This window comes from Gorilla gorilla, chromosome 5 (genome assembly GCF_029281585.2).
Source record: "Gorilla gorilla gorilla isolate KB3781 chromosome 5, NHGRI_mGorGor1-v2.1_pri, whole genome shotgun sequence".
Lineage (NCBI taxonomy): Eukaryota > Metazoa > Chordata > Mammalia > Primates > Hominidae > Gorilla > Gorilla gorilla.
The window spans coordinates 35,214,619-35,229,376 of NC_073229.2; the positions used below are offsets into that span (position 1 = coordinate 35,214,619).

The following is a 14,758-nucleotide window of genomic DNA, read 5'->3' on the forward strand; positions in this document are numbered from 1 at the left end:
AATGCTAGCCTGTTAATTCTCTAATGGTGCCCATGGAAAATGAATAGAAAATTACTTTTAAATGGTTTGAATACCTTTAATGCAATGTGCAAAGCTGAGTAATTGTGTTTATGAATATAAAAGAGAATTGATTATTAATTACAGAAAAATATAAATGTAGTTGTTTTCCTTTGTTCTAAAGTGAATACTTATTGTGTTCAAGCTTCACAAAACAATACTTGCTCTTACTATGTACAACACATTCAGATATTTTATTTTTTATTTCATTTTTTATAAAATTCTGGCTGAGACCCAATAAATTGATTTCATGACCCCACTAGTGAGTCATATCTCACATTTTTAAAAATGTGTTATAAGCTAGGTGTGGTGGCTCACGCCTGTAATCCCAGCACTTTGGAAGGCTGAGGCGGGTGGATCACCTGTGGTCAGGAGTTTGAGACCAGCCTGGCCAATGTAGCAAAACACTGTCTCTACTAAAAATACAAAAATTAGCCAGGCATGGTGGCGGGCACCTGTAATCCCAGCTACTTGGGAGGCTGAGGCAAGAGAATCGCTTGAACCCGGGAGGCAGTGGTTATAGTGAGCCGAGATTGTGCCACTGCCCTTCAGCCTGGGCAACAAGAGTGAGACTTGGTCTCAAAATAAATAAATAAATAAATAAATAGTTATAAAACGTGTTACATTTATACAAAATAAATATGATCCATAGAGCACATCAGGCATCATGGATTGCCATGACAGCTGTTATTTATATTATACATATTATGTGCTCATATAATATGCCAGGGGAATATTCTATTCAAAATGGTAAAAGCAAAGCATCTACTTCACTTCTCTAATGGAAGAGAAAATGATAAAGTTTTGGTCAGATATTAAAAATGATTAAAAATCTTTTGTCAAGCTTTAAAACATATGCCTAGAAATATATTTCCTGATTTTTTATCTTATTCTTCCAAGCTTTGGGCAGCTATTAAAAAGTATATTATAACAATTATATTTTTGAATTTTAAAATCAAATTTCTTTTAAATTATTAAAAACTACTTAAAGATTCCAAAGCATAGTCCATAGCATAAATCAAGCTAATTTCTCCTCTCTGACTGTGGCCTGTTGACATTCCAGCAAAATGGAGGATAAACAGTTATAGCCAGAGTTGCAGCATTCTTGCAGAGAAGAGAAAAGGACTCCTAGAATCATCTGATTGAATGGTCTTTGGGAGGAAAAAATAAAGCAAGACCATTTCATTTGTTTGCCCACTGATCACAACTCTGTAAAAACTATGTATTTATAAAATGATAAATATCATGAAAGACTATAGAAAGATGTGGTGTTGATGTTCGTGGACACCACAGTATTCAGAGATTTTTTTTTAATTTAATTTTTTTGTTTTTTTGAGACAGGGTCTCACTGTGACACCCAGGCTGGAATGCAGTGGCACAATCATGGCTCACTGCAACCTTGACCTCTTGGACTCTAATGATCCTCCCGCCTCAGCCTCCCGAGCAGCTGGGACTACAGGCCTGCACCACCACACCTGGCTAATTTTTTTATTTTTTGTAGAGACAGAGTTTTGCTATGTTGCCCAGGGTGGTCTAGAACGCCTCAGCTCAAGGAATTTGCCCACCTCGGCCTCAGAAAGTGCTGGGATTACAGGCGTGAGCCACCACATCCAGCCCAGAGGTTTTTCAAAAAAACCCATTCCATCTTAACAGACACAGTCCATTGCACAAAACTCCTACTTGCACCGTGAAAAGTTTATGACGACTTAACATCTCAAGTACTTTCAGTAATTGTTGTTTTTTTCTATTTTCAAATTGGATTTTGAGATTTGCACTCTGTGGGGTTTTTAGTGACTGACAGCCTGCTGTTTGAGACCTGGGCTGTCCAAGGGCACGTGGCTCTACAAAATCATCCTTCCCTGAGTTAACAGTTGGAGCTGAAAGTCCCTGATCCCATCTCCTAACCTCTGCCTCCAGACCGCAGCTGTGTCAGGCAACTGCTGCCCTGTTCAGTTGTCAGGGTGAAATGCCAAACTTTGAGACCAGCGATTTGAAGAGAGTCTACGTGTGCGTGCAAGTGTGCCGGGTGGGGTGGGGTGAGTTGGGTGGGAGGAAGCAGCTGTGGAATAATCTGTCTGGAATGTCTTCTTACAATTACCATGGTAAATGGAATCTTGTCATTTCTATGAGCTTTTTTCCAACTTATTAAGACAGCTGTCAACTAGAAAGACCCCACACCAGAAACTACTTGCTGTTTTCAGTTAGTTTCATCCTTGGGACTGGACCTCTTTTTCATATGAGTTTGTGTCATTTCCTCAGTGCTAAGTTTCAAATGCACTTCGATGAACAAATTGATCTTTTGGCACAAACCCATTAGCAGCACTGTTACTTAGGATCCCTTGCAGTTGGTCAGAGCTGTAATATTCCTTGGCATTTCCTTCAAATCAGATAACTAAAGTCGAAAGACTAAGGCCTAGTCTTTACACTTATAATTATTGAAATAATTGACTTTTTTCCTACAAAACTCTTCATTTCTGTGAATCTATAAATGCAGACTATTATCCTGTTCTAAAAACAGACTATTATGTGTTCAGAAAATTCTGCTCAGATAAAGGTCATGTAAAGAATTCTATGATTAGGATAAATGTGATTATTTTATTAACTTTCGGTTGTTAAACTTGTTGACATATTTCTGTCCTTTCCTATATTTCTGAATTACTTTAGCTTTGGGATCAAATAAGATATAATTATTTGTAGAGTAGAATAAAACTGCATATGAATGAATGTATATACAGTCTTATGTAATAGTGATGTAGTTCTATTTTTTTTGTTGTTACTGTTTTTTGTTTTGTTTTGTTTTTTTGATACAGAGTTTCGCTCTGATGCCCAGGCTGGAGTACAGTGGCACGATTGCAGCTCACTGCAGCCTTGACCTCCTGAACTCAAGCAGTCCTCCTGCCTCAGCCTCCTAAGTAGCTGAGGCTACAGGCGTGCACCAACATGCCTGGCTAATTTTTATATTTTTTTTGTAGAGACGTGATTTCACCACGTTGCCTAGGCTGGTCTCAAACTCCTGGGCTCAAGTGATCCGCCTGCCTTGGCCTCCCTAAGTGCTAGGATGATAAGCATGGTAGGAGGATAAGCTGCACCCAGCCAATGTAATTCTTAATAATACGGGTTTTAAAAATCCATCCTATACACTATCATCCATCCTAGCCTCTCCTGAACCTCCAGGAAAATGCAAGTCATTGGTGGTGGTTACAATTATAGACAAGGTGGCGTTTCATTTTTCCCAAAGCAAAATGCTTTAGGATCACTTCTTTTCCTCCAGGTAGGTATTTCTTTTCTTTCTGTTTCTTGGTGTAAAGGCCAAATGTCTGTTAACAAAGTGAAAGTTTAATAGCTTACTTTTGATCAAATTAAAACTCAGCCAGAGGGTATCCCGACTTATTATAAATAATGTAGACTCTGTGGCATGTCATTAACTATGAATATGTATGCCTTGTACGTTTTCAAGTCTTCAGGACTCTTTACCTTCCTCTTGCTATTTACAAGAGAAAACTGTTCTTAAGCTTTTATATCCAAATTTTCATTTAGAACTTGTACCAAACCCACACCTTAGGGTATTAATCAAAGTGAATGGGCAGCGCCTCAGATGATGTGTTGGTTGTCCGATGACAAAGCTCACTGTTCTCTATGGCTCTTCCCCTGGAGTGGCTCTGGCCAGTGTACCTGACCACAGCTGCGTCGTTCTACTTAGTTCAGTTTGGGCTTCTAGGTCCCTTCTGGGGCTCTGGGTGGCCAGTTACTCTCATTCTCTTATGGAAGGGTTCCACATTGCTCAACAGGGGTTAGAAGTGTCATCAACTGGCTGGGCGCAGTGGCTCATGCCTGTAATCCCAGCACTTTGAGAGGCCGAGGCGGGCAGATCACGAGGTCAGGAGATCGAGACCATCCTGGCTAACACGGTAAAACCCTGTCTCTACTAAAAATACAAAAAAAAAAATTTAGCCGCACAAGGTGGCGGGTGCCTGTAGTCCCAGCTACTCCGGAGGCTGAGGCAGGAGAATGGCATGAACCTGGGAGGCGGAGCTTGCAGTGAGCCAAGATGGCGCCGCTGCACTCCAGCCTGGGCCACAGAGCGAGACTCCGTCTCAGAAAAAAAAAGAAGTGTCATCAACTAACAAAGGAGCCTCAAATGCACAAATAGATAATAAAGTTAGGTTGGAAGTGGCTGTGAGTTCAGCCTGACAGAGACCACATAATTAAACCAATATGGCTTAAGCATCTACTATGCACTGAGTTCTGGGCAAGGGGCTAAGAATACAAAGATGGGTAGATGGCACTGTGGACACGATTCCTGTCCACGGAAACGCGCATTCTAGCTGAAGAAGATGAGCAATGCACCATGATAGAATAGGGGGAGCAGTGTGCTAGGGAATCCACACAAGGCATGACGCTTGCATAGACCAGGACAACGTGGAAGATACGGCCCATCCTGTAGTGCAGCGTGGTTCTGGGGCCAACAGCAACCTGGGCACTTGTTAGAAAGCTCAGGCCCCTTGACCGGGCGCGGTACCTCAAGCCTGTAATCCCAGCACTTTGGGAGGCTGAGGCGGGTGGATCACCTAAGGTCAGGAGTTCGAGACCAGTGTGGCCAACATGGTGAAAACCTGTCTCTACTAAAAATACAAAAATTAGCTGGGCGTGGTGGTGCAGACCTGTAATCCCAGCTACTCAGGAGGCTGAGGCAGGAGAATCGCTTGAACTTGGGAGGTGGAGGTTGCAGTCAGCCTGCATTGCACCACGGCACTCTAGCCTGGGCGACAGAGCAAGACTCTGTCTCAAAAAAAAAACAAAAAGAAAAGAAAAAAAAAGAAATCTCAGGCTCTCAGGCCCCACCTCAGCCCTCCCGAATCACAACCTACTTTTCAACAGGATTCCCAGGTAATTTATATGCATAGTGAAGTTCGAAAAGCACTGCTCTACTGTATTTAAGTTGGGCCAAAGGAGTTGTTATAGGGAAATCATTCACTTTTACATGTTCATTTATTTAGTAATTCACTTCCTTGGTAACTATTTATTGGTTACTTACCATGTACCAAGCACACACCAGGCATTATATTTATACTACAGTTCTTCCGTGAAGCAGCAGGGTTTTTATTATGATGCATAAATAAATAACAGCAATACAAAGCTAGGTTGGAAAATAAGCCTTGTGAATTAGACTCCTTCCTGGGTGGGCACGAAGAGCCACAAAAGGGCTGACACTTGATTTGGATCTTGACGGTGAGCAGGAGTTCCCTAGGCAAACAGTAAAGGGAAGGGCAGTTTTGGAGCAGAGAATTCAACATATGTACGTAAGACATGAACAATGTACTTTGAGAGAAAGGCTGGTGGTTTTGCAGAGCTGAATGTGGCAAAAGGTGAGGCCAGAAAGGCAGGTTGGGGCCAGATGGTGAAATCCTTATGCATTATGCTAAGAAGGTGGGGCCATGTAGTGTTTGAAGTTGTTTCCTTTGCCATGGGTTTTGTTGTTTGTTTTTTGTTTTCGAGACAGAGTCTCACTCTGTCGCCAGGCTGGAGTGCAGTGGCACGATCTCGGCTCATTGCAACCTCCGCATTCTGGGTTCGGGTGATTCTCCTGCCTCAGCCTCCAGAGTAGCCGGTACTACAGCCATATGCCACCATGCCTGGCTGATACCTCAGGTGATCCACTCGCCTTGGCCTCCCAAAGTGCTGGGATTACAGGTGTGAGCCACCGTACCCGGCTTGCATGGGTTCTTAAGCAGAAAGCAACACGCTGTGAATAATGACTTATGAATTGCATAAGATAGATGGAGAGGGGAAGAGATTAGAGGCCCTGATACGTGTTGGGAGACTTTAGTGGATGGCTAGAGGGTGAAGTAGTTAGTATGTGACCTAGAGTGTGACAATGGCAATGCAAAGAGATGGAGTAGCCACTGAGTTGGAGGACAAGGGACATAAAGTCTAACACAAAATTTCCAATCTGGAAGTCTGGGAGAGAATCGTGGTAATATAAAAATAGGGAAATCACAAGGAGGAGCTGGTAGAGAAGGAAGAAAAATCTTCACCTGGGGTTTCACTGCATTGTGTTTGAGGTGTGAGAGGTATAGGAGAGACGTCCAAACACGTGGAGTCAGGAGGTGAGATTTAGATCTGGAATTCACTGAAGGGGGAGACCCCGATGTACGTGTTGGGAGTCGTCTACCTAGAAAAGACCAGCAAATAAATAAGATGGTTAAAAAAGAGAGAGTGAGATCAAGGATAAAACCTCGGAAAACACTATTATTTCAAGAATGGGGTAAACTAATCAAGGAGACAAGAGATAGGAGAACTAGAAGAATGGAGAGTCTCAAAGCTATAGGGAAAACAGGCTGGCCAGTGATACCAACTGTAGTAAGCTGTGATGAATAAGGATTGGACAAAGGCTGTCATCAGCCATGTTTACCATGTTATTAGTAACCTTCCAAGAGCAGTTTCTGGAGGACTGGAGGCAGATGCAGTTTTACAGAATTAAGGAGTAAAATGTTTTTGTAATCAAAGTACTTTGGGAGGTCAAGGCGGTTGGATCACAAGGTCAAGAGATCAAGACCATCCTGGCCAACATGATGAAACCCCGTCTCTACTAAAAATACAAAAATTAGCTGGGCGTGGTGGTGCATGCCTGTAGTCCCAGCTACTCAGGAGGCTGAGGCAGGAGAGAATGGCTTGAACCCAGGAGGCAGAGGTTGCAGTGAGCTGAGATCGCGCCACTGCACTCCAGCCTGGTGACAGAGAAAGACTCTGTCTCAAAAAAAAAAAAAAAAAGGAGTAAGAAGTTTTCCTGTAATGATCTCTTGATTATTTCTGGACCAGTTGTCTAATTTGATGGATTATTTCTTATGGCTTCAATTTCTGCCTTTTGAAATTTGGGGTATTTGTGAATTTTCATTTTAATCTGTGCTATATCTTCAATAGAATAGGTGAAAAATAGTCAAATATCTCCAATTTCACACGCAGTCATTAAGAGCTGTACTGTGAAGCTCTAAGTAAATGTGTTCTATTTAGAACTATTTTTATTATCTCATAAATACCTTTGAGTTTTAGTGTCAGTTGATAATGATGCAGGGAAGGTGAACCCCAAAAGTGGGGCTTAGCCAGGAGGGTTCTTGGCTTTGCCCAGGCGAGAATTCAAGGGTGAGCCAGCGGTGTTAGACAGCAGCTTCTATGGCAGCAGCAGTGTGCAGCAGCAGCAGGGGGACCACAGGAACTGTGCCCAGAGTAGCAGCTCAGGGACCATTCTGCTGTTATATTTATATTCACTTTTAATTATAGGCAAATTAAGTGGGGAGTTATTCAGAAAGTTCTAGAAAAGAGGTGATAACTTCCAGGTCATTGCCATGGAAAGGGGTAGTTAGTAACTTCCAGGTGTTGCCATGGCAGTGGTCAACTGACATGGCCCTGGTGGGCATGTCTCCTGGAGAGGTGCTTTCACCTCTTTCCCCCACTGCAGCGAGTCTTCAGTCTGGTTTGGCATTCAAGTCCTGCCCAGCCCCAGTCAAGCCTGCCTCATACCTTAATAAGAATCTATAAATATTTTAGAGTATTTCTTTTCTTTTCTTTTCTTTTTTTTTTTTTGAGTTGGAGGTTTTTTTTTTTTTTTTTTGAGTTGGAGTTTCGCTCTTGCCACCCAGGCTGAAGTTCAGTGGTGGCATGATCTTGGCTCACTGCAACCTCTGCCTCTCATGTTCAAGCGATTCTCCTGCCTCAGCCTCCCGAGTAGCTGGGATTACAGGTGTGCACCACCACACCTGGCTAATTTTTGTACTTTTTTTTTTAATAGAAATGGGGTTTCACCATGTTGGCCAGGCTGGTCTCGAAATCCTAACCTCAGGTGATCCTCCCGCCTTGGCCTCCCAAAGTGCTGGTATTACAGGCATGAGCCACCACACCTGGCCATTTTTAGAGTATTAAATCTCTCTCTCCATCAATCAAAATAGTAGTAGCTTTTAAAGCTGCCTACTTTAATGCTCAGTATTATTTTATTTACCAGAACTTTTTCATAATCAAGAATTCAAAGCTCTCTAAAATAAGGGCTAGCAAGTTAATATACATTTCTTGAACCTGCGAGGCGGTTGAACCTGCGAGGCGGAGGCTGCAGTGAGCGTAGATCACACACTGCACTCCTGCACTCCAGCCTGGGTGACAGAGCAAGATTCCGTCTCAAAAAAAAAAGAAAGAAAAAAGAAGCTTCTCCAACCTCTGCTTATCACCGTGCCCACCACAAGCTGGAAGTTATCCTTCCGTCCTCAGCAGCTGCATAGCACTTCTTATACTCTCCATTTCTTTTGTGATGCTTAGCATTTCCTACTTTATACAGCAGTTATTTTCTCATTCAGTAACATGTTTATGAAGCACTTACCATGTTTCAGGCACCGTGCCACATTGAAACATGGAATTCCCCCCTAAGAGAGTTCCAAAAACCCTACAAAAGGAGGAAAGACACATTTTGGTTGAGGCTTGAAGGCTGTTTTCCAGATAGTCAGTTGGGCAAGAGCCTTCCAAACTAGGCACACCCTGAGCAAAGACTCAAAGTCTGGGAGCCAAGTGCCTGCCACGTCTGGGAACACAGACGTATCCTCTCTTCCTAAACTATGAGCTCATTGAATGCAGGCTCCATTTCCAGTTCAGCCTGAGATCAGTAGCAGTGACTGGTACCCTGGTTCTGGGACAGCAGTGACTTGAAAACAGATAGGATTCAAACACATTTGCTAAATCCACTGTATTCATTTGTCATCACAATGAAATTTCCAAAGCGTTAGTCCATTAACTATAGATCATGTCTGTTTTTCAAAAGCTGCATAAAAATATGTCTTTTTTTTTTATGATGGAGTCTTGCTCTGTCACCCAGCCTGGAGTGCAGTGGTGTGAACTCAGCTCACTGCAACCTCCACCTCCCGGGTTCAAGCTATTCTCCTGCCTCAGCCTCAAGAGCGGCTGGGATTACAGGCATGCACCATCACACCCGACTAATTTTTGTATTTTTAGTAGAGACAGCGTTTCACCATGTTGGCCAGGCTGGTCTCAAACTCCTGACCTCAGGTGATCTGACCTTCTCTGCCTCCCAAAGTGCTGGGATTACAGGCGTCAGCCACCGCACCCAGCCAAAATATGTCTTTCCTTCTGTCCAGTGATAGGAATGGAATGGACAATGCATTTTATTCAGGAACACCCATCAGCCGCCCACACCTCCTCTGCTCCTGTCCCTTGTCACCCACTGCCTTTCATTCTCAGTTGGTATAAACTCAGGAAACAGAAGGTAGTATTAACTTAAGCAAAAACTGTTTTCTTAAAAAGGGAAATGGGGGAAGGTGCAGATTATCTTCTAAAGGTAAAACAAACCCTTCATAAAACAGAACACACAGGCTGGGCGTAGTGGCTCCCGCTTGTAATTCCAGCCCTTTGGGAGGCTGAGGCAGGCAGATCCCCTGAGGTCAGGAGTTCGAGACCAGCCTGGCCAACATGGTGAAACCCCGTCTCTACTAAAAATACAGAATTAGCCGGGCATGGTGGCGCATGCCTATAGTCCCAGCTACCCGGGAGGCTGAGGCAGGAGAATCGCTGGAACCCAGGAGGCGGAGATTGCAGTGAGCTGAGATCACGCTACTGCACTCCAGCCTGGGCAACAGAGCAAGACTCTGTCTCAAAAAAAAAAAAAAAATAGAACACATAGGCAAGCCCTGGCCACGGTTTATTGGTCCAGTCTGCACCCTTGATGCAAACTGAGCATCCCTAAATAAACAAAATGCATGTATAATATGGAGCCAAAGGTAACTAATCTTTCTAACAGCTATTATTTTGCCTTAACCCCCACCTCTACTATCTACTAAGTATAGATAATTGGAGAAAGTACAGTCGTTTCTGTATGCCCCTGAAATCTGAAAGAAAAAAACCTGAATTTAGTGGTAGTTCAGACTTAGGCCCTTCTGGCCAAATGAAGTAGCTGTCCAGCTAATTCAAGCCACATGTCCCTCTTGGTCTTTATATAACTGTTGGGCCTCTTGAGTTTGTTTCTTTGATGAGTATACTCTGCTATCTTTAACCCTGGAAAGTTTTCCCATGGAAAATTTAATTTTATCTTTCCTTTTTTATGAGAAATTGTATTCTCAAGCTGGCAGACAAGAAGAAAAGACAATCTGGAAATTCCAGATTTGATCTAAATGTCAGCAAAGCCAAACTAATAATTATGGCCACATATCAAGGCAATTTATGCAGAATATATGGATCACTTGAGCATATTAGATTGTGTTCATTATATTCTTTTTCATTTTTGTTCTCTTTCTTTTTTTTTTTTGAGACAAAGTCTTGCTCTGTTGCCCAGGCTGGAGTGCAGTGGCACGATCTCGGCTCGCTGCAGTCTCGCCTCCCAGTATCAAGCGATTCTTGTGCCTCAGCTTTCTGAGTAGCAGGGATTACAGGTTGTGCCACCATGCCCGGCTAATTTTTATATATTTTGTACAGATGAGGTTTCACCATGTTGGCTTGTTGGCCAGGCTGGTCTCGAACTCCTGACCTCAAGCGATCCACCTGCGTTGGCCTCCCAAAGTGCTAGGATTACAGGCATGAGCCACCGTGCCTGTCCGTGTGTTCATTATATTCTTCTGGACTCTACTCTGAGGGCTTGGTCTGCTTTTATCAAAAATTTTTACTTTGAGCATGTAGAAAAGAAATCACCACCTATGTTTTTAGAAGGGCCACATCTGGGTATACAGGTAGCAGTTTGAGTACCCATACAGGCATTCTGTTTTTGACTTCGGTACGCTATTTAATAAATTACCTGAGATATTCAACCCTTTATTGTAAAATAGGCTTGGTGTTAGAAGGTTTTGCCCAACCGTGGACTAATGTAAGTGTTCTGAACACTTTTACATTAGCCTAGGCTAAGCTATGAGGTTCAATATATTAGGTGTATTAAATGCATATTTGACTGTTACAATATTTTCAACTTATAATAGGTTTATGGGATGAAACCCCATTATAAGTCAAGGAGCATCTGCATAAATTAAGAGAAAAACAAACATAAAAGCACTAAGTTACTGGTTTACAGGTACTAATATAGACAGCACATGTTATTCCCAGGCTGTTTTCTGATTTTAAGCTGTTGTTACTTCTCCAAAGCAACTTTGCTTTCTGCTCTGTCTTTTTTTCATGTACTGCCCAAGCTCAGATCTTTCCAGGTCATCAAAGGAATGACATACAGGGACCACAGGAGGGTGGGAGGAGTGGAGAATCATGAAACCATCAGAAATCATCGACGAAACCATGAGATCTGAGTTTTTTGACCTTTCCCCTGGTCTTTGTATCTTGGGATAAGGGTGTTTGGAGCTTTGCCTCTGAAGAAAACGGATCCAAATGGGCCCCACAATTCCTTCATATTTGTGGGACTGTCTTTTTATTTTGACTGTATTTAAGTACCGTTAGTACTTTCATGGAAATCTGAAATTCCAGTAGTGTTCTGTTTTCCCCGAATTGACTTTTTAAAAATTATTAATAAACATACATTTAAAATATTATACAGCACTTCACTGTGGTATTATTAACAATTCTGCGTTCTTGGAAAGGCCCCCAGAAACTTTGTTTTTATTGACAGAAATCTCAAAATTCTAAGAAGTGGAGCCGGGTGCAGTGGCTCATGCCTGAAATCCCAGCACTTTGGGAGGCCAAGGCAGGAGGATCACTTAAGCCCAGGAGTTTGAAACCAGCCTGGGCAATGTGGTGAGACCCCATCTCTACAAAAAAAAAATTTTTTTTAATTCCAATAAATGATAAAAATAAGAGAAGGGAGACAAAAGTCATAAATTCAATTCAGTTACACTCACGTTATACAGGATGATCATCTTTTAGTTTTATGTGCGCCTTTTTACTTGACTATAGTTGTCTTCTAATAAAAGTGTGCTATAAATATGAATGTAAAATTTGCAAGTTATTATGGAAATTAACAAATTTGGAAAGGTGTCAGTTTCACTAAGTTATTGATCAATGTACATCTTGCATAAAATAGAAAGAAATTAGTTTTGACATTGAAAATATAAACACACCCTGGCTGATCGTGGTGGCTCACGCCTGTAATCCCAGCACTTTGGGAGGCCAAGGCAGGCGGATCACGAGGTCAGGAGATCGAGACCATCCTGGCTAACATGGTAAAATCCCATCTCTACTAAAAATACAAAAAACTAGCCGGGCATGGTGGCAGGCGCCTGTAGTCCCAGCTACTCAGGAGGCTGAGGCAGGAGAATGGCGTGAACCTGGGAGGCAGAGCTTGCAGTGAGCCGAGATCGCGCCACTGCACTCCAGCCTGGGCGACAGAGCAAGACTCTGTCTCAAAAAAAAAAAAAAATATATATATATATATATATATATATATATATATATATATATAAACACACCCTACAATATGAATTTGTGAAGGAAGACCATCTGATTTATGTGTATAAAACATTAGGTCTGTTCTAAAACTGGTAGTTCTTTCTTTTAATCACTCCCTCCTATTATGCTATATGAGAGGCTTATCATGTTCATGTTTTATGTTCCATATTACACAAGGCCATTTGGGATTCTTTGTCTTTGGAAAAATTGATAAAGAGTATTTTATTAAAATATTCAGTTGTCACTTTGGGAGGCCAAGGTGGGAGGCTCTCTTGAGCCCAGGAGTTCGAGACCACCTTGGGCAACATAGTGAGACCAAAAAAAAAAAAAGTTCCATTGTAAAGCATTGTTAGTCTCTATAGTTGTAGCATGAAGATGTAAGTGTACTTGTGATTGAAATGGCTTTGTGATTTTGAAACTGCTTTTAGTTTTTGAGACGGGGTCTCTGTCTCCCAGCTAGAGTGCAGTGGTGCCATCATAGCTCACTGCAGCTCAATCTCCCGGGCTCAAGCAATCCTCCCACCTCAGCCTCCCAGCTCCCAGGTAGCTGAGACCACAGGCACATAACCACCACACCCGGCTAATTTTTTTACTTTTAGTAGAGACAGGATCTCACTATGTTGCCTATGCTGATCTCTAACTCCTGAGCTCAAGTGACCCACCTCAGCCTCCCAAAGTACTGGGATTACTTTACTTTACTGGGATGAGCTACTGCACTGGGCCTAAACTGCTTTTAAAGTGTATGATTGGAGACCTATAAGTTGTCACTGCTACCTAGAGATCATTAATGGTAAGCCGGGTGGTTATTGGGCCAGGATGGTTCAGAGATGGGCAGTTAAAGAGAATGTAACCGACAAACAGAAGGGAGTGTGTGTTTGTGTCCATGAAGGACAGTTCGAGGAGGGGCTCATAAAGGAAGGATGAGGGAGAGGAAATACCCATGAACAGTGCCATGGCATGTCAGCTGTTTCATTTTGTGGCTTTATGTACAATCTCCACAAATATGTAAAGACAGGTGGCTCACAACAGTACTACCACTAAGCTAGCTCTGTGGAAGAAACATCTTAACAAAAATTGTTCTATGAGCAACATAATCCACCTGTTCCAAGAGACTGTCAGGTGATATTTTTTGCATTTTTTTGGTCTCGCGCTTTTTTTTTTTTTCAGTTTGAGAGCAGGTACTGTTTATTAACTGACCAGCTTAGAAAAATAATCATGGTAGACACCTTAGTTCATTCTTCTAATAAGCCTGTTGATCTGGTCCTCCCTATTGCCAGCATCTCCACCTTCTACAAAATGGGTGGTCTTTTTCTTCATTCCGCCTCGTGGAGAAGATAATTTGAAGGGCAACAGGAAGTTATTTGCTTCTTTGAAGTGTTTTCCAATGGTACAGATCTCATGAATCAGATCCTCCCTGCAGATGATGCCGTATTTACCAAGAGATTGAGCCATCAAAGCCTCATCTGTCAAAGCAATTCGCTTCTTACTGATTTTGCCATAACCACACTTATAGATTAGTTCATTTACTGACTTCAGACTTGGGTACCCCCATGCAGTGTATGGCTCTACAATCCTCAGCATGTTAACTGAAGCCTTGTTGAGCTTCACAAAGGTTCTGTTGAAGATTTGACGAAGGGAAGAAGCTGCAACACCTTTCAGACCTTTGGGCTCACACCATTGATACCTCTGATCCTGATGACAAATGCCAATTTGGGTTCTGCAGGTACATAGAAGTTGCCAGCTTTTCTTGCCATCCTCGCCATTTGAATTTCAGTTCTGTACATCTGCCTATATTCCTTGTGATAGTGCTTCGCTTTTTCATAGATAAGCTTCTTCCTTGCCTTTCAAAGCATCTTTTGGACAAACTTCTTTCTCAGGTGCTTGATCTTCAGCTCTGTGAAATTCCTTCGCTTTTTCTTAAGCGTTTCTGGCACAGCAGGAACCTTCTTCTTCTCTTCTACACCTTCCATGGTTCCAGCCAGAAAAAGAGTGGTCTCTGCCTCTTATAAATGGGTAAGAACATTAATAGGTTGCCTGACCTGTACTTAAAGTTGGAGATCAATGTCGTCTATATACATTCCCCCCATGCTTAAAGCCCTTCAGTTTCTCCTTTTAGGATAAAGATACCTGCAAAGCACCCAGACCGTCCTGAGGAGAGCTGGTCACTTCCACCTTTGCACCCCAGCATCCCTCATTCACGTGATGTGTGGTTCATATCACACTTCATCTACAATTACTTCTTTGTGCATTTGCCGCCTCCACTAGATTATGAGCTTCTTAAAAAACAGAACGTATGCCTGTTTCCTCATCGAGTACCCCATTCCCAGCAAGG

The 14,758-nt window shown here is 42.4% G+C and overlaps 1 protein-coding gene and 1 pseudogene across 3 annotated transcripts in view; one reads left to right on the forward strand and one right to left on the reverse strand.

The window, feature by feature from the left end:
• CAP2 (cyclase associated actin cytoskeleton regulatory protein 2) overlaps positions 1–14,758 on the forward strand; it is a 163,133-nt gene that overhangs the window by 122,574 nt on the left and 25,801 nt on the right. The window lies entirely within an intron of this gene.
• Positions 13,587–14,396, reverse strand: LOC101125689 (large ribosomal subunit protein uL30-like; annotated as a pseudogene).